Below are 25,383 nucleotides of genomic sequence, written 5' to 3' on the forward strand. Positions count from 1 at the left end.
AAAATAGGTCAGATGAATCATGGCTTCAAAGTGCCATGCTCTGCTGACCACAAAGAGAGCCTAGATGACTAAATGTTTAGTGTTAGCTGAGACAGAGCCTGTCCTCAAGCATCTTTCCTTTATGTCATTATTCTGTCTATTCCCGTGTTGCTCCCAGCACATTATCCTCCTGAACTGTCCAACTGGCTTTCCTTCTCATGAGTGGCAATGCCCAAAGAAATGGTAACTTTCCTCCAGCTGCAGCTCTGAAGCAATTTCCCAGCCTGGGCTTTCTTCTCAGATATCTCACTGATGTAGCATTTCATGGAGTGCCTTGCAAAAATCATTTGCAAAAGCTCCTAGCTTGTATTTCACATCTCTTTTCAGAATTCACCTCTACCAGGATGCACATGCTAGAGATTGCTTATTGCTAGCAGCTAAGTAGGTGGTCTTTTGCGAATCATTAACATTCTTCCTCTTGTGCATTAACCCCTCCAAAAAAACTTCTAAGAGTGAAACTTGCTATTATCCTATCACCAATATTCTAGGGCTGGCAGAGCCAGGAACTCAAGCCCCTCAAGTCTACAGGGTGGGTTTATACAAGGGTTTACAATAGCTTTCTGACACTTTGTGAATGGCAGCATAAATTACAATGCAAAAATAGATTAACAAGATAAAGTGGTTTCACTTCTTTAAATAGCCCTTACAGGCACCAGAGTTCTTCTACAGATTTAAAGGAGTCTTTTCTTCTTACTCCTCCACCTTCCACATTTTAAGCAGGTAGCAGTGAATGGAGTACACATTGTGAAATGCCATTGCCTCTTCATCAGGTTACAGCACTAGAGAAAAAATAAAAAGAAAATCCAAATGAAAATCACTTCTCTTTCCAGTCTCACTCTACCTCAGAGTTCCCCCTAATAGCTGAAAGGGATTAAGATCTTAAATAACTTGCTGACAAAACCACTGTACAATAGGACCAGTTGGTAACATTGGGAGGAGATGTTCAGCTTTGTTTTTCTTCATGCTCATAGAGGATCTAACTAAAATCAACTATTCTTCTAGCCCATAAATGAATGCAAAGCCTGATCGAGTCACAGGAACTCCCAGCACAGGGTTGAAGCTTCTGAGAGCATGATTTCTGGAAGCAGTTCTTCCCATGTGGACACACTGTGTGCCAGCAAATATCTGCTTTGGCAGGAACAGAGCTTGTTAATCTGAAGTGCCAAATGCCCACACATCTCACAGAAATCCATGAGATCCCAAAATCCAAGAAAATGGGAGATGGAAAAGATCTTTGCCTTTGGGGTAAGCCCATTAACATTAAGCTCCTGAAGAGGCTGAGGGATCACCGAGAAGTTGCTTTCATCTTCTGCAAAATGTCAAAAAATAAATGTCCAGTACTTTGAGCATCATCCTATCACTGCACCTACACATCCCAGCTGGCATTAGGACACGGCTGTAGCAGCTGGCAGGAATCCCAGATCAGAGTGAGCATGCAGGCACAAGCATGGAGCTGAAATATTGCTGAAACTAATGGGAAAGGAGGCAGGACAGCAAAAGCACCGAGATCTGCACTGCTAGCCTTGTATTCTAACATTGTGCAGACTCAAACAGAAGCAAGCCAACTCAATTTTGTGTACAACAGAGGAAGCAAATAATTCTAGGAGAGGGATCAAACTTCTGCCTACCAGTCTTCAAGAGTGAAAAATACCTATACAAGGCACACAGAATATCCTTAACATCAGCAGTTTTTGCTTAGCACAACCTGGTGTCAAGTAATAAAGAAAAATCACTGAGTTGTTGCCAGTTGCACTTCTGCTACAATTTGGAAAGCCAAGACCAGCTCCATGGCAGGATCAACAGAACAAGCCAAGGACCAGCAGCCATTGTTCCTATTTGTAGCTCAAATTGGTGGTTTCCTTTCTACATGGGTGGTAGGAACAATCTGGTCCCACTTAGACATTTATAGGAAACACGTTCAGGTCAGAGCGAGATGTTTCCAGGATATTTTTCTAATTGACAAGGAGAAAGAGGTACTTCCATAGAGAAAGCCATCACATCCTAAGGTAAGATCAGATAAATGAACCTTGCTTTCCATGGATGGTAAGGAGAACCTCAGACTCACTCACTGGATTGCCAGTGAGTGGCACAATGAATCCTACACATAGTACCTCAGCCTTCCGCAGCTTTGCAACACCACTGCTGAACATTTTAACTCCAATTGTGTTTTGGAAACTACAACCTAGATAGACAAGATTCCCAGCATCAGCATCTTCCACATATTACCAGCCACACATGACTATGCTTAGGTCTGTTTCATGACAAAATCCTTTTTTCTTCTTCAGCCTTGGAGGTCTGACTCTTCTGCATGGCTCTCCTGGTGCACGTACTGTCCTAGATAAAGAGGCCCAACCCTGGTACTGAAGAGAAATGGTGTCCATGTGAGCATTGCCCTCAGCCTGTACCTTCCTACCCTTTCCTCTCCACTCTGTCAGTCTGGTTCAGTCTGGTGACTTCTATAGAGACAGCAATTATAAGGATCACTTTTCAGGTTCCACCTGGCAGGGTTGGTGTGTGCCTTCAACCCTCACCCAGAGGTCAAGACATGGCCTTCAAAATGCATTGCAAATACAAATCACCTGAGACTTCAAGCTGCTCTGGCTTGTGCCTCATTAAGCTGCATGGTGATAACAGACAGCAATAAAAACTGTGAAATCCACACCTGAAGCCTGTTGGTTCTTGTGAGAGGTACTTTTGCCACTGGCCTTATGCTGCTTGCAAACAGACACTAGGTCAGAACAAACAGAAGAGCAAGAAAGCATCATTACCAGGCAGCCACTGAGCAGAGAGAGCTTTTTCCCTGTGGTAATTTACTCCATAGTTTTCAGATTTGCTAGTCTGTTTCGGGTCATGTTGTTTCAATGTATTTTCTCCAAGAATAAATACAGCATGAAAAGTCTCCTAATGGACCCCTGTAGACAGAGTCTAACTCCAGGTCATAGAAGCAGCTGGCAAACATATTCATAAGCTATAATATCCACATGACAAACCTCAATATTCACTCACGCCCCATTAACTCCACCATCAGCACGAGCACTGTGCTTCCAAGAGCATGGGTGAGGGACCCAGGGGAGCCAGGTGGAGATGTCCCAACCATGTGCCTGGGTACACCCAGCACTGGGGATCAGAGCTGGGCAGCAACATTCAATTGATGGTACTTCCCAACTCTGTACAGAGGCTAAATCCAGCATTGGATATTCAGAATCATAGAATCATTTAGGTAGGAAAATGCCATTGAGCTCAAACATTACCCCAACACTACCAAGGCCAACAACAACCATGTCCCTAAGTGCCACATCCTCCATGTTCTTTAAATACATCCAGGAATGGGGACTCCACCACTTCCTTGCACAGCTTTTCCAGTGTTTGATAATCCTCTCAGTGAATCATTTTTCCTAGTATCCAATATAAATCTTGCCTGACACACCTTGAGGCTGTTACCTCTTCCACCACTTGTTACTTGAGAGAAGAGAACGTCTCCTTTTCTACAACCTCAGATAGTCATAGAGAGTGATAAGGTCCCCCATAAGCCTCCTTTTCTCCAGGCTAAACTATCCTAGCTTCCTCAACGCTTCTCATAAGACGTGTGCTCCAACCATTCTCTGGACTTGCTCCAACACCTCATTGTCTGTTTTGCAGTGAGGGGCCCAGAACAGGACCAAGGGTTGAGGTGTGGCTTCACAAGTGCCGAGTACAGGGGATGATCACTGCCCGAGTCCTACTGGCCACACCACTGCTGATGCAGACCAGGATGTCATTGGTCCTCTTGGCCACCTGGGCACAGCTGGTTCATGTTCAGCTGCTGTTGACCAGCACCCCCAGATCCTTTTCCAAAGGGCAGCCTTCCAGCCACTCTGTCCCCAGCCTGTAGCACTGCATGGGGTTGTTGTGCCCCAAGGACAGGACCTGGCACTCCAGCTTGCTGTACTTCATACAAATGGCCTAGGCCCATTGGTCCAGCTCACCCAGATCCCTCTGCAGAGCCTTCCTGCCCTTCAGCAAATCAACACTCTCACACAACTTGGTGTCCTGTGAAAATTGACTGAGGGTGAACTCAATCCACTCACCCGGGTTCTTGATAAAGAAAGTAAACAGGACTGGCTCCAAAACTGAGCCCTGGGGACACCACTTGTGACCAGCCATCAGCTGGATTTAACTCTATCCACCACTCTCTGGGTCCAGTCATCCAACCAGTTTTTACCCAGCAAACAGTGCACCTGTCCAAGCCATGAGCCATCCTCCATGAGAATGGAGATTGTCCTTAGACTTCCTTGTGTTGCTGATTAATTGACAAAAACATTTTTATTGCTTTTATGTCAGTAGCCAGAACAAGTTCTAGCTTGGTTTTAGCCCTTCTAATTTTCTCCCTGCATAACCTCACAACAGCCTCATACTCCTCCTGAATTGCCTGCCCCTTCTTCCAAAGGTCATAAACTCCCCATTTTTTCCTGAGTTTCAGCCAAAGCTCTCTGTTCATCCAAGCCTCTTCTTCCCCACTGACTCATTTTTCAGCATATGGGGACAACCTGCTTCTCCACTTTTACGATTTTCTTCTTGAAGAATGTCCAGCCTTCCTGGACCCTTTTTCCCTTCAGGACTGCCTCCCAAAGTACTCTCTCAACCAGTGTCCTAAACAGGCCAAAGCCAGCCCTCCAGAAGTCCAGTGTTGCAGTTCTGCTGACCACCTTCCTTACTTTCCCAAGAACAAAAACTTTGGTTATTTCATGGTCACTGTTTCCCAGGCTGCCTCACAGTGACCATCACATCACCCACCAGCCCTTCCCAGTTCACAAAGGGCAGGTCCAGAGGGACAGCTCTCCTTGCTGGCTCCCTCACCAGTTCTGTCACCAAGTTATCTTCCACATACTCCAGGAACCTCCTGGACTGTTTTCTGTATGCTGTGCTGTATTTCCAGCAGATGTCTGATAAGTTGAAGTACTCCACAAGAATGAAGGCCAGAGATTGTGAGACTTACCCCCACTGCTTACAGAATATTTCACCTGCCTCTTTACCCTTGTCGGGTGGTCTGTAAGAGACTCTCACCAGGATACCTGCCTTGTTGGCATTCTCCCCTGACTTTTATCCATGGGCACTCAACTCTCTCATCACCATCCTTAGACAGAGAAAGAAGACAAGCAGAGCCTGGGACTGATGCTGGTACAGTAAGCTGCAGTAATAGGTCAAGCTGTCAGCTGTTATTAACCTTAGTAAAATCCATGTCTTCTAGTTCAGCCTCAATTAATTCATATGGTGTTTGAGAGCCTTCATGTTACACTGTGAAATTACTGGCTCTATCTTCAGCCTGGCTAACCTGCCTGTCTCTCCTCCTGCACCATTTAAATGTCAGTTATATTTTTCTGGTTGAGTGGTTAGCAAAAGGATGAATGAACAAGTGTTTGTGCTAACTGATCTATACAAAGATGCATCATTAAGCAGAAATGGACATGGTTTGATATGATTTTGATGTGGTCTTGGCTTACTTTTGGAAATTTATTTTCTGCTAGTAAAGTATTGAGAAACATGAGGTGTTACATTTTATCCTGTCTTCCTCATAAATTAAGCATTTCTAGAAGTCAAAGTTATGGTACATTCAAAACAAAAACAATGGTCTGAATTCCCTTATTTATAGTGATCAGCATGGTGCAAGCAAGTTGTTCCATCTCATTACCAAACAGCTTCATATTCCTGATATAAAATCTATCCTCTTACTTCTTCAAGGGAAAGAAGACTCCAGAACACAGATGTGTTTGAGCACAGAATTAACTATCATAGTGCCAAGGCCAGACACCAAGAAACAAGTCCCCATGTCCATGCTAGCAAGGCAATCCCCTGCTCTTCCTCATCCCTCTGCTCCCTAGAGAATTGTCAGTCCTCAGACCAGAAATCAGGCAACCCCCATGCAAGGCCTGAGGGGAGCTGAGAACGCCAGGTTCATTCCTTGCCCTTCCGAGGACTAGGAAAGTGCAGAGGTCCTGGAATCCAGCAATACTTCTCAGCTCCTAGCTCTGCTTCAGTCACTTCAACCAGCTTTCTCCAAACCAAATCTACTATCCTGGGGAACAGCACCAAACAACAGAGCTCCAAACTAGCCTGCCACCTGGGAGGCCAGGCTCAAGTCCTGACTGAGAAACAGAGACAGTCATCAAAATGCAGCTGGTTGGACTGAAACCACAAGGCTAGACGAAGAAAAGATACTCCTTTGCTTGGGACCCAACAAAGAGTGTGGGAGAAGTCCAGGCTCAAACTTTTGAGTTGAGTGAGAGCAGAGGCTTGACATGTCTCTGAAGTCTCCATTGGTCATTACAGAGCTGTGTGCTGTGGCTGGGGAGAATGGCTCCAAATCTCTCATTTTGAAATAGTTTGATTTTATATACATGATTAATATTCATTGAACCAAAGAGGAAGATTTATCAACTGGTCAAATATATTAAGGAAACTTTAATGAGAGATGATGCTGGCTTACACTGGTGAAATATGAATCAAGATGTGCATTTAGACCATAACCCAGCCCCAAATAGGAAAAATTTCTAGCAATAACCTGCCCTTTCTCCGGCCAACCTTAAAAGGAAAACCTGGGTCCTCAGGCCAGACAGCTGTCACTGCAGACTTTGGCCAGAGTCCTGCTGATGACAAATGGATTATCAGAATTTGGATGGATAATCATTCAGATCCACAGGTCAGTACAGAAATTTCAGAAACAACTGTGTCAGTAGCAGTCCAGTGCCAACAGGCACTGAGAGGACTCCTTTCTCTTCTCTCATTGTTGTGGGGTTTCTGTCTCAAGCATCCTCTGAAAACAGGCCCAAACAGATGACTTTTGCAGCCCACACACATGACCACATTTCAGTTTTTCAGGCCATGAAACTGAGAATCATTGCAAGGTCTGGAACCTTCCTTCAAAAGGAAAATAAGATATCTCCAATACTTCTGAAAAAAAAAAAAGAAATACCCACTTCCATCCAGGCAAAGCACACGCTAACTTGCATGAGAAGGAATGAGAAAAGCCTTCAGGAAATAGCTAACAGTTTCCAAGTCTTTCATTTTCACAGACTCTGGCTTTCTTCAGGGGAAAAAGTGTCCTTTTTAAATGTGTCTGACCTTGGGCTCTGTTCTTACAAACATTGATTCAGGGAGGTACTTTGTTGTTATTTATTCTCAACTAATGACTGAACTGGCACAGCTCTGAAGAAAGGGTATATCAAAAGCCCAGTGTCCTCAGGATTGTTCCTGTTCCATGCTCGAGTTCTTCCTGCCCTTGGCTAATCCTGAATTGCCACAAACCTCTATTTTGGCTTAGCTGAGGTAAAAGCAGCCCCAGCATCTCTTCCTTCCATGCACTCCGAGGCAGCATGTACAAGTTTCCTCCCTTCATGCACCTACTGAAATCCACACAGATTTGTAAGGCATTACCTCGCTGTGTATTTCTGGCAAGTATGGCTGCCCATGTTTACATATATACAGAGTCCTCTCTCCATTTGAGTGTACCCACCACTTCCTAGAGCACTGAACATGCCCATGCATGTTGTCTGACACCAAAGCCATCCTGCACAGAAGGGCCTGTAGCACCTTCTCAAAGGCTCGCATGTCTCGGCACTGTTGGGGAGGGCAATAATTCGTGCAGACTCCACCACTCCCTGGACCAGTCCAAGAGTTTTGCAGAATAGAAGTCACGCTCCAATGCTCAAAACAGTCTGAGGCTTTGTTTCATCTGCCAGTCTAGGGACAGCCTTCAAGATCCAAGTCACAGCTGACTCCCAACTGAATTGAATCCCAAGCTCAATATAGCTGAAGGAGCCAAGAAAACTTTTCTCAAAAGACTGGTGCCATTTGCTAGAGTAGGAAATGTGAGTCCTCAACTTTTTGGCTGCTTGGGCTCAGTGCAGCCCGCAGCAGAGTCTTACAGTTTTCCTACTTGCAGCTCAACATGTGCCTGCCCATGTTTGTAGCTAAAAATGTGCTTTCTCTGTAATGAAACTGGAATCAATAACCAATCAAGGCAGTATGTGCTTCTGTAGAGCAGCTTAAAATAGGCTTGCTTGCTTGCTTTCTTAGCAACTGCTCACAGTGAGCCCAACCTTTAATTTCTTCCACTGAGCTGAAAAGAGCTCTGCAATCACATCATCGCAGCACAAGGCAGTCACAAATATTCCACATCTTTTAAAGCCAGAGAAGTACAGGGAACTGAAAGGCAGCAAAACACTCTGTACAATAGGAAAAAAAAAAAAAAAACAACACTCTTGTGCCCATAGAGCAGCAGCAGAATTGCCAAGTTGAGCACTCCAGAAGTAAGGCATGTGTAAATTAAGGTTGCTTGTGTAATATCACTTCACTCCCCCACTCCCTCTCTACATTTGCATCCTGAAACAGCCTTTAATTGTAAGAATTGCCTGCAACATTTTACTGCTGTACCCCTCTCACTGTTCCCAACACTTGATTAATGAGCAGCTATTCAATATCTTGTTTTCTTCTCCAGCACGTGGTCTCCTGCTTCATCTTTATTGCTGAAACCCTGCTCTGGAGTCAGAAGTCTCCATGAATCATGTAGGGGTGGATTTTTTTTATATAGACATTTACTACTTGGCCAAATTTGGGTAGCTTTTCCAAAGAAGGGGAAGAGGTCAGGCATACAACACAAGCTCACTGAATCCAGTTCCCTGCTCCAGATTGTAATGGCATGAGCAGTCCTCAGCAAAAGACAGCAGTGGTTTTCCCTGAGGACAGCACAACTTACTTTTCTTCTAAGATGTGTGTGAGATCCCAAGGGAGTCTCCTGGGAGGCTCTGATCCTGATGGGTCAGGCAGAAATGCTGAATCTGAAATAGGGCTCTGGGGTTTGCTCCCTGCTCTGGCTGACCGTGCCATCAACTGGTAAGAGCACATCTAACTCCCACTGGGAAATGTGGTACAGGTGTGCTCACGACTGTTCTTCTTGGAAAGCTGCCACACAGTCCTGCCTGCAGATGCAGGTTGTAACACTCTCAGTAGAGGAGGCAGTGACATTTAAAAGAGCAGGAAAAATATGTATTGAAATACAAATATGTTTAACAGCACTGGCTATTTTTAAAACTACCAAAAAAGAAATTGCTTTCATTCTACTCAGGATCAAGGGCCTGTTTATAACCAGTTCCCTTCATTAAACCTTTGCTTTATAATATATGGTTGTGTCAAATACCAACATTCAATAATATTTTTTGTGAAAAGGGAGAAAAAAAACCAGTCATACTGATTGGATGGACCATCAAATAACCACTTGATGGATGAAAAGGAGAAATGGAAATGCCATCTGCATTTCCAGTACTCCCCAAGTGATCAGCCCACTGGGAAATAACAAGGGAGGAGGATTCAATATTCTCTGTATGTCTGCAAATCACTATTACACACCAAATTTTGCAGGAGATCAATACCCCTCTAATAATTCTGCCACGGATGCCAGAGCTCATTAGTAGGATGTGAATAACCATGGAGGTTGGAAATCCTATTTTACTTGTCTGTATGGATTTTGGTTTCTTACCAGCTTAGCTGGGGATTTCATGACCAGATGTTATAGTCTATGTTGAGCTCTTATTCAGGTAAAATTTCCTTATCTAAAAGTGGAGTTTTGCCTCAGCTGACTCAGCTGAGCCTCAGAGTCCTTTCTGCATTAGTTTTTACCATTACACTTGAATGAAATACACAGGAGAGCACACCAATCTGACCAGAACTATTGGTGGTACCATTCTGATCTGAGAATGGTACTGAGAATGGAATCTGTTTCTGCTTCTTTTGATCATCCAGAATTTCTTCTTATCCTTAAATGGCGTATTCTACTGGAAAAAAAACCCCAACCAACCAACCAAAGAAATGAAACCCAACACATAGTCACTTTAAAAAATAAAAGAGTGAAACTAAATCTACTTCTGTCCTCTTGCCTTAGTATTTGAACAATTTTTTCTTGTTTTGATTATACACATTTCTCCCTTCTGCCTCTTGCAAACGAAGATTCCACAGAAGTCGTGTCATTCTGACTTGCATCCTTGGTTCAGCTTTCAAGACAAAATATGTTTCAGAAGCCATTATGGTCCCAGAAGATCTATCAATAGGATTTTTCTCAAATCTGGTTGTAAAATATGATACTTCCCCTTTCATTACAGGGCTCTTCTGTCCTTTAACTCTGGGTTTTGCAGGAGTTTTGAGAGGAATGAGTAGGACACTCAGGTTGATTAGGCTAATGAGTCAGTGCTGGTCAGCTCACTTGCTGTAGCCAGGCTGTTGGGACAGGACCCTGCAGGATTCTGAGCTTCCTGACGTATATCCCAAGCCAGACAGGGACACAGGACTTCGACAAAACCACCCAGGTCTACAAATCCTCATGGATGCTGAAATGCTGTGTCCAGGGAGCAAAGCCTGCCTGGCAAGAGCTGCTGTGGAGCCGTGGTGCACAAAGTGCAGGAACACCAACCCAGCCGAGGGATCTGCACAGGGCTGCAGCCATGCCTTGGTTAATCCATTCCAGAGAATTGTTTAATCCCACTGCAGTGTTCCCAGTGCAACAGCTTGCAACAGGGGTGACTGGAGGATATTACTGACATGTACCCTCATTTTGCAATGGCTGGGAGCATTCACTTTTGCTGCCTGTGTTGCTCCCGGAGGAAGGTCCTTTCCCCATCGCTGATTTTCAGAGCCTTTATGCTTTTACAGGAATTTTGCACAACAGAGTGGGGCTTCATTTTCTATGTCTGCAATGTTTTTCTGTCCCTGTAAATAACTGGCCTATCCAGGCTCCTCTCTGAAAAACAGAGCACTCAGGATTTCTAAATGATGGTAAAATTGCCCACCATTAGTTTCTCCAGAAATTCACACTGTGCATGCATTTCTGGTCTGCAAACACACTTCATATGAATGCAAAACATCTTCATACAAGAATCAGGGAAAGGGAAAGGGAAAGGGAAAGGGAAAGGGAAAGGGAAAGGGAAAGGGAAAGGGAAAGGATTTAATTGAGAGACCTTTGATAAATCTATCCATACACATAACCAGAATGATCTAAAACATATATTTTGGACAGTAAGATATGCAAAACCTTCACTCAAATGTAAATATTTGCTTTATGTGAATGGCATGTTTTAGTCATGGATGACAGCAGACAATCTGAAATTACTTGGTTTTTTGCTACTTATATTAAAGAGAATGAGAAGGTAGATATTGGGGGGTAGATTTTCAAAGACATATTGGCATTATTTGTGTAATTACTTGGAAATTTCCATATAGATGCATTTTAAAATACTTCTGAATCCTGGCATAGACTCTGCAAGTCCTGTGACTTAAATTTTCTTTAGAATCCAGTTCATAAGAAAAAATCATGAGAAAAAAATTCATAAGAAAATCGAGAGGCTGTGTTAACCTAAAAATCTTACATTTTTAAATCTTTCCCAGCTAATCTATTTCACATGCCTAAAGGGTTTTGCCCACACCAGTATGAATCCACTCTTCTTGGACCTCAAAAATCCTCAAGAGAATTTTATTTGATAATAGACCTTTGAAATTGGGTAAAAACTTGTCTAAAGTCCTGAAGAAGCGTGCTTTTACAAGTTCTGCATGTGAAGGAGTGTTTTGGCAGAAGTACTCCTGTCTCTGAGGCTGGGATTAATTTAATTTAATGAAGTTAGTTGGGTTGGCAGTTTCTGCTAATCACCAGGGCTCCCTTGTCTGGCTTCACTGGTTAGAAATAGGCACCTACTGCAGACATGGGATTAATTCCTTTCAGATATTCCTTCCTGCCTCTTTTTCTCATTTTTTTAATAGGAAGAGTGCAACTGACAAACTTAACTGGATGCTCAGCTTACAAGTAGACAATGTTAAGGCAGATCATCCCAACATATGTTGTTATTTGTAAGGCATTAAGCACTATGTGGTGACTGGGCATCATGAGATTTTTGAATAGGTCAGAAGTTCCCAGAAGTGCCTCCATGAACAAAACTTTAGGTCAACACCCACCATCTGAATTTGTTATCCACTCTGCAAAAAAGGGTATCATCACTATCTTTTCAAGAACACTGTGCCTGTAGCTCCCAACTCATAAGGATTATCTTGTTCTCCATATAAGCTGTTTCAGGAAGAAACTTGTCTGAACCAAAATCTGAAGCTCCACACAACATCTGCAGAGACATGAAGCTTAGTTTGGAACAAATTCTCGCTCCATCAGCAAGTGTGCTCATCTGAACACCAAATGTGTATTTGAAAATCTGAGAAACAGGCAGGTTCTGCATTGACAGGTGTGTATTTGAGGGTCTAATACATTTAGTCAGATTCATCCAGGAGTAAATTTTTCATTGTTGGGGCAGGACCAAATTGACTAGGGGTTTTATAATATGTTCACCACATCTTTTATTTTCATCAGCTGCAGTTTGGCTTGCCACAAGTTAATGTGCTTATGCATTAGGTCAGGTTCTTCTATTCAGAATTGTTTTAGCACCATCCACAAAACAAGGGTAAAAATAATTTTGGGAAAGAGAAAATCAGTATAAAACCTGTATTCATATTTGTGCTGGTGCAGCACATTCAAATCTCTCAGCAAAATCTTCAGCTGCCAAAACTGTGAAGAAAGATGCATGACCTTCTGCTACATTTCCCATGTTTTTTGTCTTAATTAAACTTGTCATGAGTCATGTTTACAACACCCAACTTACAGCAGTCCTAAACAAACAAAGGCATTCACTCTCTGATGTGCGTGTCCAAACTCACCAGGGATTACTGCTGCCGTTTTCATCACTTCCTGTATGTGGAAAATGCAAAGGCCAAATTTAGAAATGGATCACAAGTCTCTGGACAGGTTGTTTCCAAGAAGGCAAATGAAATCTGCTTTCTTATTTAGTTTAAACCTGTCTTCCCAAGTATTATCTTCCTGGAGACTTTCAGACATGTTTCCATCCCTAAGCTGTTAACTCCTGCAGTATTAGGACAAAGAGACAAACTAACCTAAAAAGACAGATGGGGGATCAGAGCTGCCACTTTTTAGCGCAGAGCCTATGTGTGTGAAACCCAATAGGGCTTCCTTTGGGTACTTAAATCTAGGAAAATGATAAAAAGCAAGATATGCTTGTTATTGTAATAATATTGAGCTTCAAAGAGTCACTACCCCTCACATCACGCTTTAATTTGTCCACCTTCCCTACTAAGTAGCTTCAAACCTAAAATCATTAATATGATTATATTGAGCCAAAGAGTTTTTTGGAGTTTTTCTAAGAGTTTATTTTTTTTTACTATTTGGTCAACACACCATGAAACTGCGTTTGAGTTATCCAACAGTCAATCCACACATATTTCAGATTACAAGGGCAACTACTTTTAAAGACAGGTTTAACACCACTCTGTGTGAAGCAAATAAATTGGATGAAAGCAAAAGAAGCAGTTAAAAAGGGTCAGCTATTATAGGGGAGCAAGAACTGTCATTAGCTTGGGTATTGCTATGATCAGCAAAGCCTGGAGATGCCCTCTCACTGCACAAGACAGAAGGCAAAACCAGCCACTGCCATGAAGAACATCATTCTCTGCATGAAGAAAAGCAGGAATAAAAAGTTTGGGGTGGCAGCCAGTCCCCCGGAGGACCTTGTTCTGATTTTGCTTCACCAGCTGCATCTTGCAGGGATGCGTGTAAGCTGCAGGGCTCGGAGCCAGGCAGAGCCATACCCTGAGAATCCCACGGGCATCTCCAGATCGTGTCCACAGCCAACATAGGAAATTCCGAGACCCGACCCTCCCTCACTTCCTCTGGGGGCCCGGCGCCGGTCACCAGCAAATCCTCTCACTTCTCAAGATCTTTATGTCAGGCTGCAGCTCCTATTTTTGAGCTGACGTTCCCCGGGTTTAATCCACTTAGCCTGTGACCACCTTCATCAGCTTCCCGCAAGCACAGCACAAGGCGAGGCTGCGAGATGCTGCCTGCCGCGCTGCCATCCTCCCCCGCTGCCCCACCGCCCCCTCGGGAGCGTGTATTTATAAAGAGGTGGATTAGGAACATTACCAGGCAGGTCACAGGGTGTCAAGCTGCTCTTTCAGGGCTTAAAATCGGAGGCTTACTCAAGAGGGAGTGCTCGGCTCCTGTGAAAGCGGCGGGGATGATTGCTGCGATGTACTTGCAATTTACTCTATTAGCAGCACCGGTGCTTCAGCCTGGAGCGTTTCGAGACGCAGTTCCTGTAAACAAAGCAATCAGGACGTGTAGAAATGCTTTGCTTTAATTTTTTTTTTTTTTTAATTTTTGCATGTGGGGAAAATAATTGGAGTATTTTTAAGTGCAATGAATGAAATTCAAAAATGGTGCAAATCCACCTAGCAGTCAGTGAGCACTGGGTGATTCATACCTGCCAAGGAGCCCAGACCGTCATCCCCTCGATGGGGCACCCCAAGAGCAGTTCTGTCAGTTCTCATGGGGCTGGGGGAGAGAAGAGAAGTGCCCACAGAACTGGCACCTGCCAGATCGTCTGGGAAGCAGAGCCCAACACCCGCCAGCTCCACAATGATACCCCAGTGCCTGAGACCACGCACAACCATTAGACACTGTCAAAAACATGCCAGGCCGAGCTGTGGCTACAGACTGTGGAGAAAACACTCCACCTCAGTGCAATATTCTTGCAGCTTGTAAATCAGCAGCAGCCATTTCCCTCTGCTGTGCTGCAGGGATCTGCGCGAAGGCAAATCCCAAGTGCTTCGTCATTCTGCTGAGCTCTAATCCCGTCAGCATCTCTGGCCACTCCATCAATCGGATTAGAACAAGGCTGAAAGTCAGAATACAGAGCAGGGCCCGTGTGGGCAGATGGAACCATCACCACTCAGCCGAGCCCCACCTGCTGCAAGCGCCCAGAGCTTTCCCCACCGCAGGCATTTGGGGTGGCCAGAGCTGCAGACAGGGCAGCCCGCGTTCTGCATCACCACGGAGAGCTAGGGGCTGTGTCTTCAGCCCCCTCCAGAGCCTCTGTGCTGTTAATGGATGAAGTAACCGTAGCACGGCTGTCAGAGCCTTCCGTGTTCGTGCCGAAAGTTAGCCAAAAATGTTCCGGCAGAGTACATTTTCCATGAGAAAATGCTGCTTTAACAGACTCTAACCCTGCTGGTGGAAACCTGTCAGCTGCTGTATCCTGTGGTAGAAACCAGATGGGTGTATAAATAAGGATCCTGCCTTCATCCTGGGACCACTGGCAGCAAAAATAAAGATCCATTCAAGGTATCTCTCTTACTTTCTCTTTTCCCAAATACAAAAACAATTTCTCTCTTTTTTTTTTATCTTTCTGTCCCATTTTTGAAAGTTTTAATTTCTTCTGACACCCTAAGAAAAGCACAGCATATGTGAGAACTTGGTTCTGCCTCCAGCAGCTCATTTCATGATCCAGGTGGGCACATCCTTTCCATCTCAGAGAGGAACCAGGTCTATGACCTCACACAGCTTCACCAGCATGGTCCCAATGAGGACTGATGGGCTGGATTTGGCCCTAAAGCCAGTGCCAAGTTTTGCCTGGCTGGTCCTTGGGAACATACACCTCATCATACCCAAACACATAAAACAGCAGGTCCCCAGGGCTGCCACACTGTGTGATGCATAAGGAAGGGCTTAATACCAGACTCAAGCCCCATCATCCCAGAACGCCAGCATGAGCACCTCTACTTCAACATTTCCTGAGGGTTTGTAACATCATGGGGGTCAAAACTGATCTCCCATCCATGAATACAAAGACTGAGACCACCCCTACTTTATCTGCTCCCCACGGGACGTCATATGGAAACCTGTCAGCTCTCAGAAGCTCCAAAGATCTCCACAGTAAGATCCTGTCTGTCTTAAAAAGTTATCTTGAGACTTCATCTTTTCTGAGGGCACTTAGTGACAAGTAGAGTTGACCTCCGTGGCATTCTCTGGGGACAGTCCTTGTTTTTTGCACAAAAGCACAAAAAGACAAGATTAGGTGAGCCAAACTACCATCTCTTAATGACTTACAGAAACCCTCACTCTTACTATTTATAAAGTCACACTGTCTTGGCAATAGAAAAGAAAGAGTTGGCATTAGTTTTATATTTTCTAGATCTGTCTAAATTCTACCTTACTCTTTTTTCCACTGTACTTTTCTTCAGAAATCAGTCCACACTTCCCACTCACCTATAGATTTTTCCCAGTAGGCAACTGCTCACAGAAACAATAGGAAATAAATAAAGCTAGGAGACTTGTCAAGATGTCATGTGAACCATAGCTTTCTCCTAAAATGCCCAGACTCTACCAATCTACATGCAGTCATCACCTCCATACAAAGGTAACAGGACTCAAGTCCTTGAGGACGGGGCTGTCTGCACAGTATGTAGGTGACACCCTGGACAGTTTGGGAAAATCAGATACATCCCTCTTTTCCTACTTTTCAAAATGGCAGTATAGAGAATTAAAGGCTGTAACTGAGAGTTTTCCATAGACCTGTGAAAAAGCCAGCATAATTCACTTGCAGGGAGATAAATTCCACATGAACTTACTCCACCAGGTTGATTCAAAAGTTATATTAAAGAGATGATCCAAGTGCAATATAGGTTATGAATCATTATATCCAGATTTCAGATGTCATAGTCTTCATTATCTCTAAATTGTCTGAAGTTTCCCCACCCCTTCCCCTCTCATTTAAAAGACCTTTTGCTATGTCAAACACTCCTTTCCAGCTCTGCCCTGTAGCTAGAAGCAGTGATCCCGAATGCAGAGCTGACCTGGCTCAAGTCTGACACTTACCCCCAGTGCAGCAGCCACCCAGTGTCTTGTACATCGGGGAGAACCAGCACAAATGTGTTTGATTTGTAACTTTACAAGGACTTTCACATTGAGGTTTAAGTTCCTTTTATTAGTAGGCCTAAAGAAGGGCACCATTAACACATAACAAAGGAGGCAGAACTAAACTTTTACCATAACAGCAGTGTTTAAAAAACCTCACTACTTAGGGGTTTATAAGGTTCCTTGGAAAGGTTATTGCAGAAGCCACAAAATGGAAACAGAGGAGCGAGATTCTCAGCTACACTGTGCCTTCCCACATGCTTTTGGCCCTGCACAGTGACCTGCCTGGTTAAAACACAACTAAAGCCTCTCTTAAGCAACCTGCTCATCTTGGGGATATCCAGGAGCTTTACCTGCACCAGGAGGATCCCCTGTCAAGATTTAAGAGTCCACTGTTCCATTGCTCCAGGAGAGCCTCAGCAGAAAAACTGAAGGGAAAATTTAGCAGCTGAGACAGCCAGTGTTTCTCTCCCAACAACCTTGTTTCAAACAAGACCCTCTGTTCAACCCTTTTTTTCTGTTCTACTTTTCATGTTTTACTTTCTAGGTAAAAGAATGAAGGGTGTCCAGGCCCTGAAAATACACCAAATGAAACATCAAAGTGTTTCAATGTGTCTAAATAAAATGCTGTATCTTTTCTAACACTTTCATATTTGTTTAACATCCTCCATCAAAAAAAGTGTTCCCAAAACTGGTTATCCAGTTCAAGGTCCACACACTCTCAGGCTGTCATAAAATAATTACATCAACAAAAGCTGTATTATTTCAAGACATTTCCTTATAAAGCAATGGCACTGTGTATTAGCAGCCCTTATTCTCTGCAAATCCCTGTCTCAGCTGCAGGGGAAGGAAAGGGCTGGCTGGTCTGGGAGAAGGGACCTGGCTGAGCCTCTTTTAACTCGTGCCAAAGCACATCCCAATGCCTGCACAGCCAGCACAGTGCCATCCTCACTGGGGCTTTCCTCCCTCTCCTCCACTAGCCAGACAATCTGGCACTCCCCTTGGGGCACTGAGCCAGAGTCCCCTCCCTGGCTGGCCCAGCTGTGCTGGAGATCAGGGGGAACTGGAGATTGGAGAGGATGAGTAAACATCAAGCAGGCAGCAGCTGCCTTTCTTTTTCCCAGGAAGAGTCATCACTCTGAGGTGGCATCCCTGCAGGCAAGCCAGATTTCCAGTCCATTAAACTGACTACTTCCTTCATCACCTGTATTTTCCCTAAGTTTTTTAGGAGTTGCCTTAGTCTTTGTGCAGCATGACTTAATCCACCACTTCTAATGATCTAACAGATTCCAATCCTCAGATCTCTCTCCATGATTTCATTGCTCTTCTGTCTCCTCTTTGCCTGATCTCCATCTGACATGGAAAACATCCCTTTCTCAGCCCTTCCTCACCCTTGCCTTGTCTCCTGACCGCCCCATGTCCCCAGATCTGTTTGACAGAAATCCCACCACATGCTCCTTGCACATGTGGACCCTTACCCCTCCTGGCCCCCCAGAACAGGGAAGGACCACAGCCCACACCTCCTGGCTGCCAAGAAGGCAGTCTGGAATGTGAGCTCATGTTTTCCTAAAATAAGCAGGAGCCGTGCACTCAAACTCAACACCTGCGGCAAGGCGGGAGTGGCTGCTAACGCTGTGCAGCATCCAAAGCACTCCTCGCACGTGGCGCGGCGTGGCACGGCGCGAGCCAGAGGCATGGAGCAGCCAGCAGCCTTCCAAGGGTGACTAATGCCTTGCTGCTAAAAACAGCTTCCAGGGGTTTTCCATGAGCAAATCTCACTACAGGTCGAGTATTGGCTTTTCACCTGCTAAATACAAGAGCTTCACTGTAATGTCCACTGATGGATTTTCTTTTTTTTTTCTACCGGTGCATAGTACAACTGGCAAAGGAAACCTAGCTCTTTCCTAAGTGATGGCAGCATCTGATCCTTGTTAACACCGCTCTTAAAAGCCAAAAATATCACTCTTTAAATAGATTATGTGAGAGTGTAGAAACCAGGATGTGTGGTAGACATGCAAGAGAAGACTGGAACACAAAGTATATTGCACGCATGGACACAACCGTACAAGGACCAAAGAGAAGGTGTGGAAAATAACATCCTGATATGGCTTCCCAGAGAAGCACACTGCTGCATCAAATAGGTCATCTTGTCAAAAAACACGTGCCACTCAGCTAGTTCACAAAAAGACCAAGCAAAATTCTTCAGAGCCTTGTTTCATAAAGAAACTGATAAGAACTGCCATCAGTCCTTTGGACTTACCAGGGCCCATGTCCCTTTTGACCTGCAGGGCTTTGCTGCTCTCTCAGGCTGCTGGGTTATTTCAGCGCTTCTGTGTAAATCAAAGCCACATCTCCAAGAAAACTGAATGAACACATGGTTCTGCTCACTGTGGGGACAAATGTATATACAGTGTGAATTTCTGGACTTATTCAATTAATGTCTTGCCTAAACAGGCTCCGGAGCTATGTTTTCCTGCATATTTGAGGGTTTCAGTCAAGCAGCTGAATCGTGTAATCCACCATCTCAGACATGATATATTACTTGCCATTTCTGACTGTCCCTGACAAGTTGGTTCATCCTATAAATCATCTGGGGCTTCCAATGAAATATAGATTGATTTTATTTTGCTTACTTCATTTTAGGAGCAAGCAGCCCAGAGGTGGGTGTGTCAAAGTTCCTTTGCAATACTGCTCCTAGGAGCAATAAAGTCCTTGCACAAACATTAGTGGAAAGTAAAAGGCAAGTTGAGCAATTGCAATTGAAATCAGACTGCCTTGAGAAGCTGCCAAAATATCTATGAATACATCACTCCTATTAGCAATGTTATACCAGCTGCTGAATTTTGTGGGAAACACATATATGTCTCTCCCTCTAAGTTAGAGGCCCCAGTTTCCCAGCTTAGAACTTCCTATTGTGACTTTTGTTCAACATTAAACACCACCAGGGTCAGTGTAAGCACGATGGCAAGGACAACGGATCTTCTCCTCAGGGGCTTCATTTAGTTCATGATGCTGTTAAGGTGATGAAAAAGAGGTAAAAATGTGGCATTTGACAGTGCAAGGGGCAATGCAAGATTGGCATGGGGCAGCTCACTGTGGCTCGGGTTCTTGAGAAGATGGCCAAGCTTTGAAGACACTGTATCTTCATCCTGAGGACTCCACAGAATCCCAGTGTGGAAAAGATAGATGCCATGGAGTGGCCATGCCCTGGTCTGAGTAGAGAGAGAACATAAATTTTCTAACATGTTTTTGACTCCAGAGAGGGGTCAACCAGCCCAGTATGGCAGAGACAAGGTTTCAACACCTTGAAGCAATTAATTGTAGCATTCCCAAGGGGCAGGAGACTGCCTTCAATGTACTTCTAATTAATTTACAAATTAGCCTGCTGGCCCATAAAGAGCATCATGCTCTAATTAAGCCCAGCTGCTTTATGGGAAGAGCTACAAGGAAATCTGTAGATCTCGGGTACCTAAAAGAAATGTCATATCTGCAATTTATTCAAATAGCACTCATTGCTCCTGGAAGATGCAAAAGCTGAGAACATATTCAGTCACAAAGAGTTAAACATTTATTTTAAGTCCTGGGGATATCCACAGTTATAATCAATAGGAGAAAGAGACAGCACCAATAGTGCCAGTGTCTACCTAAGATTTGCATCTCATGTTGATGGAGAGCCATGGTTGAAACTTTTCCCACAGATGGAACACTTATAAGATGCTCTCCTGTGTGCTTTCTCTGGTTTCTAATGAGGTGTAAGCTCACCTTGAAATGGCATGATTACTTGTCTCTGCTCACTAGGGAGCAGGTTATATTCATGAAACCTGTCGGGAATTAACTGTTTGTGAGACCTGCTCCTCTCTGCTCCGTGTGGCAGAGCTGGGATGTGTTCAGAGGTTGCTGGAGACAGGGGAGTAGACAGAGAGGGAGGGAGTCAGAGATTTGCACAGCCAGGCAGCACACTGGTTGCATAAGCCCTGTGTCTGTGGGAAATCAGACCAAAACCTTTTCAGAAGCAATACAAACATGTAGCCTTTTAGGACTAAAGTCATTTATGCAGAAATTTCCCCTATGGTCAGACTATTTCATAATTATCCACACTGGGATGTCTTGCATTTTGCTTTGAAGCATCTGGTTCTCAGCATGTCACTATTAGTTTGATCTAGCAGTTCCTATCCTTATATAATAGCAAACCACTTCATGGCTATTTCACACAAAATGTCTCTCTTTTTGCCCACTAAATGACCTGGAACTAGAACACAAACATTCTGTTTGCACAGTTTTACATAACATTCACCAGAGTTTTCACACAACACTATTAAAGACTAATTTGTTTCTGTTCCCAGGCTGATGGAAAGCAGTTCTTTTGGTAGCTTGATTGCGTCAGTGTTCTTTGAATATGTAAATAAAGATACTGAGATAAGACCTGTCCAACTGCAGAGCTCTTTTTCTCTTTATGTTTACCAGATACTTCAAGCTAAATAAAATTACTCTTTGCACTTGTTCTGCCCAAGAACATGATCAACAAATAGATAATCAAATCTTCTTGGCTCTCACAAACCCTCCCCAACAAACTATGGTCACAAACAGCATCAAAGAGGATTTACAATCACACCTTTCAAAAAGATATTCTGAAAAATGACTTAGGATCCCAAATAGACCACTTTGAAAAGCAATTTAACTCCCAAGGAATGGAGCTTTCAGGCAATTTTAGGTTCTTGAGCATTTAATGGCCAGCTTAGAAAAACGAGCTTCTACTTCACAGAATGTGAAAAGTGTTACCTTGCAAAATCCTATAGATCTTGACAGAAATGCATTACTGGTTGGCATCTGACAGTGTCACTGAGCACCCACCCTCACCTTCATTGGTAAAAAACACCCCTGCAAAGTGATTGAAAGATGCTTTTCTAACTGTCTTCAAATATCATTTGCTGGGCAAAGGGCAAAAATATTTTCTCTGCCTGGTTTCTTTAGGTGTAGTGACTTGGAGGTCCATTTCCTTGCAAGACTTCCTGAACTGCCTGAATTGTCAATATAGATAGATGATTTTGGAACAATATTTTGCAAAACTGGCCTTAGTCTATTTAAAAAAGATGTTGATATGTCCCACCCAACATGTGAACTGCTCTCTAGAGATGCCCAATTTTGAGAGACAAGGGAATCAGTCAGCAGCATGTTTACTTCTGATGCTCCAGGTATAGGATGAATGCAGCCCTAGACCTCATACATGTAACCTCAAAATATGAAAACAAGCCTAACAGCACAGATTAATCAAATCAGCTCATCAGATGTTGGGGACACAGAGCAGGTGTGCTGGCAGAAGTTGCCAGCAGTTGAAAGGAAAAAGACACTGGCCCTCTCAGTCTTCGTCTGTGTCCCTACCTTCTTTGCAGCTTCTTCCCTCCTGGACTTTAACTCACCAGATGTTATGCATGAATATTCTGGTCTCTGAAGCAGGAAAATCACTTCCTATTAGAATAATATGATGATATTACATTCATTTTGCCAGAGTTCATTTTAAACAACTGCTACAGGTTAAAGTCTTTTATGTAACATCCCCAAGAAAAAGCAATGCCAAGAATATCTTAGGGCAAAAACAAGTGAAAAGAAAAGTAAGACATTCAGGAAGCAGAAAATTATTCAGATCACACTTTAATGTTTTGTTGTTGTTGTTGTTTTAGTTTTTTTTTTAATAATAGCTGAACAGAATGCATGTACCACACAGTTACAGGAATGAATTAGAAGGGCTCATTTGCCCTTCAGAAGGGCACATGAGCAACCTGCTCTTTATGGCATGATATGAAACTGCAAAACCACATTGCAAAGGGAATATTATATAGAGCAATAGAACTTTACTTGCCCAGTCAGTCTTTCTTCTGACATTTCGTGGGATTGTTTTTGTCTGTGTATTTTGATAAGTCAAAAGAAATGTTGTCTATTTGCAATTGCTACCTTACACCACACCCCAAGAATTATTATTTTTAAAAAAGATCAGTCAGAAAAGAAAGATTGTTAGTCACTGATATTAGCCATTGATAGAGGAACAAGGTCACTTTAAAGGTCAGAATATTCCAGTAGCTACAGGAATTCTGCCTAAACTACTCAGCATCCCATCCAACAGTGCATGACAAGAAGTTCTGAAGGCAGAATGGCCCAGAGAAGCATTTTGCTTGCACCAGGTTTATTATGCTGCTTGAAGCAATACAGACCCTGATGCTATTCCATGGCATCAGCTGTTGGTGGAAATGTGTTTAGAGGAGCTGAGAGCTCACCAAAGATTTCCCAGAGTACTGCCACTTCAGAATGCAAAAAAACCCTAAGCTCTTAAAAACATTTTGATGCAAAACTGCCTCTGAAATCAGTGGCCTTTATGAGGAGCTCAACACTGCCCAAGGCTCCCCAAGAGCTGCTCTGCCCTCCTCCTGCCTGGGAGAGGGAAAACCCACATGTCCCATAGAGGCATGGATAGCTCAAGGAGGCAACAAAGGCTGTTCCCTTTCCACCTGTTTCTCTCCTGGGACAGCCTGGAAACGCCACCAAAGATCCAGCAGCAGAAGTTATGCCTTGCCTTAGAAATGCCCACACCTTTTCCTCTTCTTTTCCTGCAAAGTACCAGGAGGGAGCTGAGGCAGGATGTTCCCACCACCCTCTGGGTCTCAGGCACATTTTCCTGAGCACTTCTGCAGGCATCATTCCTCTTTCTGGGGAGGAAAGGGTACCAGGGTCTGAAGCATCTCCTGCTGGCACTGTGGCCCAGGCAGGCTGCACAGGCATCGACAGTGCCCGCCACAGCCAGCTCAGCTTTATCTCCATACTGAATAAACAACAAACATCTGCTTTACGATATCAGCTGGAACAAAAGCACTGGACATTTTGAGTGCAGTTTAACAATGTCTATGACCTCAGACAATTTGTTGTTTCTTTAGCGTGTGCGAGCCTGACCCCATTCACATCCTCTAAATCCTTTTGCTGTCTTCTTCTTTTCCTGCCCTTAAAAAGGACACAGGATGAAAACAAAAGAAAAAAAATCCAGGGAGAACCAGTATTAAATTTTAAGTAGCAACAACCAAGCACTTAATCAGTGTGAACATGGTATTCATAAACCTTTATCACCAACAATTTTTTTTATATCTGGAATCCACTATCCTGCAAATTCATCCCATTTGTCCACTCAGTGATAATGTCATTAAATGGACCTCATTTGTCAAAGCATATGAATCCAGAAATCCGTGGAATTGTTAATTTCTCCATTTGAAAATGTAATCTTGATTCATAAACCAAATTTTATGGAAAGAAATCTTGTTGTATTTGGAAACTACACTCTTGTTACTCCAAGAAAAATTAAGCACAGACCAGCCTTTGTTTGGGTTGGCACTGGAGGACACTTTAACACCTGTGTTATTTTCTTATAGCCCAAGAGCAGCCACTCATTCCTTTCCATTTCACTCCAATATTTTTCACCTCTGTCTCTGGCTGTGGTCATCACAGAAATTTCAGAATGGCTAAGGTGAAGTGACAACAATAAACATGATTTATCACAGCTTCCCAGAGACTATTCTGAAAAAAATGGGATCCTTTTCTTTTTCACAGAAGAATAACTTTGGATGTGGGCAAAATATTCTGAAAACATACCAATACTTGAGAAAAAGAACCAAAAACAAAAGAGAAAAATGTTTTCTGAAGTTCATTATTTTTATTATTTATTATTTTTATTCCATATTTCTTTACTAATTCCACCACCTCTTAATGCATCCAGTTCTTTCACAATGAAATTTAACTTCTAATTTCACTTTCCATTTCTGAAGTAACACATCAAAACTGGTCTTAGCCTATTATAACTGCTAAAATGTTCAGCTCTTCACCAGTGGGCTGCAATAGGAAGAGATGAATACAAATCTTACTTTGGCATGAAGAGATAGTGTGAGTGGGTATCAGCAGTAGTGTGCGTAAGTGTGAGTGTGAATTTGTTTTTTGTATTTGATACAGAAACAGAGAAAGCAAAAATAGAGAATCATAGACTAATTCACCTTGGAAAAGACCTACAAGATAATCAAGTCCAACCATTAACCCAGCACTGCCAGGCCCACCACTTAACCATGTCCCTAACCACATCTTTTGGCTCTACACACCGTAACTAAAGGAAATACAAGACAAGGACAATGCACCAATTTCCCATCTACTCTGCACCCTGTTTGGTGAAGAAAACTCTTCAGTGTCATGCAATAAGCCTTAAAATAGGTGCTGGTGACAGGTCCAGTACAGCAAAAAGACAGAGCTTTGATAACAAATTATTTCACAGCCTGCTGTTGCATTTAAAGAGGGTGTGCAGCCCTCACAGATTGCTAAGGATGCAGCCAGGTGGGTGAGATGCATACAGTGCATGAGAACAGACACAGACAGTGCAGGCAAGAAAACAACTCTTGAAAAACAAGTTTTTCCTAGGGGCTTTGGCAAGAAGCGCAGAAAGACTTAAGACCCAACCAAACTTGGTAAGCCCAAACTTTCTTCCATCTTTTGGGTTTTGGGCATCTCTGAAACAGTGACTTAGGTTTATTCAGTCACTAGCACTGTCCTGATGC

General features: G+C 43.4%; 1 long non-coding RNA gene across 1 annotated transcript in view; it reads right to left on the reverse strand.

Moving 5' to 3' along the window:
* Positions 1-653: 653 nt before the first annotated feature.
* LOC116183623 (uncharacterized) overlaps positions 654-25,383 on the reverse strand; it is a 37,546-nt gene continuing 12,816 nt past the window's right edge. The window contains exons 3-5 of the long non-coding RNA XR_014954568.1: positions 14,036-14,208; positions 12,757-12,787; positions 654-818 (exon numbers count right to left, since the gene is read on the reverse strand). This is a non-coding gene — a long non-coding RNA (uncharacterized LOC116183623). The remainder of the gene's footprint in view (positions 819-12,756; positions 12,788-14,035; positions 14,209-25,383) is intronic.

The sequence above is a fragment of the Lonchura striata genome, chromosome 1 (assembly GCF_050655825.1).
Source record: "Lonchura striata isolate lonStrDom1 chromosome 1, ASM5065582v1, whole genome shotgun sequence".
NCBI classification, from domain to species: domain Eukaryota; kingdom Metazoa; phylum Chordata; class Aves; order Passeriformes; family Estrildidae; genus Lonchura; species Lonchura striata.